Below are 3,813 nucleotides of genomic sequence, written 5' to 3' on the forward strand. Positions count from 1 at the left end.
AACCTTCCGTTTCTGCCAGCACTATGTACCGTACATGCCAGGCTTACAGGAAGGCGACTGCTGAAAGTGATCAGTCCGAAGAATTTTGTCCTGGCCACATTCTTGTCTTGCATTGATATGGTAAACTCCTACCAGACACTGAACAGGGGAAGGAAAACATTGACCGGATTGCTGTCGTCGTCTCTGGTGGCGGCAAGAAGTTGCTCGGCATTCCTAAAGTGATGGCAGGAACCGGAGAGGAGATAAAGTGAGTCTGCGTAGAATTAGTTGAGGAACACGGGATGGAAAAGCATGTGTGGGGACTGTCCATTGACATAACAGCATCAAACACTGGGATTCATACTGGGGCATGTAGCCTGTTGAGAATGGACTTGGCAGAGAACTCATGTACCTTGCCTGTTGGCATCATATCTATGCTGTTGTCCTCAGCCTTGTTTTCAAGCCTGCGTATGGCCGTTCAGTTGGCCCTGATATCCCTATTTTTAAGAGGTTCTAGGTACAATGGATATCCATCAACTGGTCAGAGGTGCAACCATACAGTTTTGATCAAGTACGCGACACTATCAAGGAACTAAGGGAGAAGTCAGTTCTGTTGGCGAGAGAGATGGTGAGCAAGACGCACCAATGGGATGACTACAGAGAACTGCTACGGCTGGTTCTCATCTTCCTGGGAGAAGCAACAGTAGCAGAGTTCCCTCTCCGAGCCCCTGGTGGTTTCATCATGCTCGTTGGATGACAAATGCCATCTTTTCCCTGAAAGCGGTTTTGCTGAAGATGCAGTTCAAGATGCCAAGTCACGAGTTTGAAGCTCTGACAGCAGTAGGTCTTTTTGTGTCCCTCGTCTACATCCGAGGCTAGAGCCGTGTTGCAATCGCAAGCAAAGCAGCTGCAGTTGATTTAGAATTTCTGTGTGATGCAGAAGCTTTTGCCAGGTCGGGATATTCATACGGTAATGCTGCACAAGAGGCCATATCTCGACACCTATGGTACATCTCTGAGACTCTTATCGCTATGACGTTCTTCAACGTTCATGTGGAAGATGAAGAAAAGGCTCTAATGGTCGCAAGTTTGATGAAGCCTGCATCAAAAAAAGAACTAATGTGACTAGAAGGGAAGAACGTCAGAAATATTACCTCAAAACACCTGGCCGAGTTTGTGACAGGAAAAAAGAAGGCCTTCTTCCAAGCACTCGACCTGGACACAGAGTTCTTAAAGAAATCTGTTGGCAAGTGGCATGAAGAAGAGGGCTTCACGCAAGCAACGGCAACTGTTTCCAAAATTGCTGTCGTAAATGATTGGGCTTAGCGAGGCATCGTCCTCAAGAAAGAGTTTAATTCTTCCCTAATGAAGAACAAAGAGCAGAAGCAGTATCAACTCAAAACTGTTTTGCAGAATCGGGCAAAATACCCAAAGAAAACCAAGAAGGAATTCTTAGACAAGTGACTGACACAAAGTGGTAATGTTTCAGGTATGTATATGAAAATGTGTGAAGTGGTACAAGTTTTTGTAATAAAATTCCTTGACGGATTTTTTTTTATTTTTTATTTTTATCTTGCCATACCACGTTGAGTACACCGCTTCCCGTCCGATCAGCGAAGTTAAGCAACGTTGGGTCTGGTTAGTACTTGGATGGGTGACCGCCTGGGAACACCAGATGCTGTTGGCATCCCTACGTGTCAAGTGGGGTTGGTGGAGGATTAGTGCCCCTCCCTGTAAAACAATTAACTCTAAGCCCTTGGCCACCCCGTTTGGGATACATGGTGTCTGGCAATGAATGATGAATGAAAATCTTGAAGAGAATAAAATTCGGAACCCCTAAACCTTGAACAATTTAGTTAGAATTTCACCATATGAATCTATTAAGTAAATGGAACATGGGGGCTCATGTGGATTAAAACTTCATTCAACTTCTAATTTATGGAACACCCTAATATATATATATATATATATATATATATATATATATATATATATATATATAACAGATAGCTTACAAATGAAACATGTGGACGAAGTTTCGCAGTACGAAGCAAACCGTGAGTTCCTTTATATATACTAAAGTTTTGCAGTTTCAGAGTTACAAACAGGTCCTGAAAACACTGTCATGACCACTTTCAAGGTCACCTACACCCTCCAGCCAATCAAGGAATTAATTACAACAAGATTTAGGGTCATATGCTTAACCTGAAATGGAGAAGTGGGATGTAGACCCGAAAATTTGGATGATTTTTGTTTTTAATTACTTGGCATGGGAAGCAGACTCCAAAATTCTTACGATTTTTGAAGTACTTGACATGGGAGGGGTTAAGCGAGTTGGAGGTGGGTAAAAATGACGGATGGGGTATGGTGGAGTCTGCCGGAGTTGAATGGGGTAGAATGGGGGTAATGGTGGGGTTGAGCGGGTTGCAAATTGGTATACCACGGATGAGGTAAAGTATTATGGGGCTGAATGGGATCGACTGAGGTAGGGGGAAGGATAAGTGGAGTAGGGTAATAAAGGTGTTGGGTGGGGTGGAGTGGGGTGATGACGGGGTTGGGTGGGGTGAAGTGGGGTAAAATTGACATATGAGGTAAAGCAGACTATGACTGGGTTAGATGGGGTGGAGTGGGATAATGGCAGGACTGGACGGTTAAGTATGGAGTCAAAAAAGGTGGGGTATTGTAGAGTATGGCAGGGTTGAGCAGGGTGGAGTAGTGGACTGAACATGCACAGTAATTTTCAGGACCTTCATCCCAGAAACATAGGTGTGAGGCCACAAAAACAGGTATTTGTAGGAAGAGGAATATCACCAAAAAAATAAAATTATAAATATATAACACGTAGCTAAACAAAACCCTCTGAACATTTTATAATATGCAAAAAACGATAACGAGTTAAGAAGCAACGAAGCGGAAACACGAAGCAGTGCCGACACACAAACGCAAAGTAACAAGCGAGTATGAAGCTTTATCCACGAAAATATCCTGTAAATCTGGGAACTTTTCTTATATTTTAATCATGCCACTACACACACGATACTATTCACCTAAGAGGGATCTTACAAGCGAAGGTGTTATACTCTTTTTGCACTAACTTGGCTGGAAATTGCCTTCTTTCCATCTTGAATGCTGAGCTGTAACAATGGCTTAGCACTAGAATATGATGTTAGTCACGAAGGAGTGCGAATTGATGGACGTTAAGCTGTAGTTTACCTTCCTCTACCATTGAGCTGCATGGAATAAGCTACAAAACGACGAAAATCTGGGCCAAGATAGAGTAGAGGGAGTATAGTGAAGGTTAGTCTAACCTCTTCAGTTCCAAAAGTCGCTTCTGAACCGAATAACCCGCTGAAGATGGCAGCAATAAATCGTAAAAGACGTCACCGTACTGAAGGGGTTGAGGGAATATTTCGTTATGGCTAGAATGAGGTGAATTAAATATTGGGTAAGCTAAAGATTTGGTATACGAGCAAAGTAATAAAAAATAATTATAACAACAAAGGTATACCCGTGTGTGTGTGTGTGTGTGTGTGTGTTTTGAATAGTAGTACGTACACACACACACACACACACACACACACACACACACACACACACACACACACACACACACACACACACAAAACTATGCATTATATCTTACCTTCAAGACAGACGCACGACACACGAGTCCCCCATCTTAACAACTTCCACCTAACCTCCAAAACTTTTTCTTCTAAGTCCTTGTTCTCCTCGAGGTTCAAAGTACTCCACCAAGTCTCTTCTCACCCCAAACGCACTCAAAAAGGCACTCAAGTACCCCCCACCCATGCCGCAAAACACACACGCAAGCAT

At 43.2% G+C, this 3,813-nt stretch overlaps 1 pseudogene; it reads left to right on the forward strand.

The window, feature by feature from the left end:
• The first annotated feature begins 1,547 nt into the window (after positions 1–1,547).
• On the forward strand, positions 1,548–1,665 carry LOC145418862 (5S ribosomal RNA; annotated as a pseudogene).
• The last annotated feature ends 2,148 nt before the right edge of the window (positions 1,666–3,813 follow it).

The sequence above is a fragment of the Coenobita brevimanus genome, chromosome 116 (genome assembly GCF_032717465.1).
Source record: "Coenobita brevimanus isolate Jiangsu-jjx chromosome 116, ASM3271746v2, whole genome shotgun sequence".
NCBI classification, from domain to species: Eukaryota; Metazoa; Arthropoda; class Malacostraca; order Decapoda; family Coenobitidae; genus Coenobita; species Coenobita brevimanus.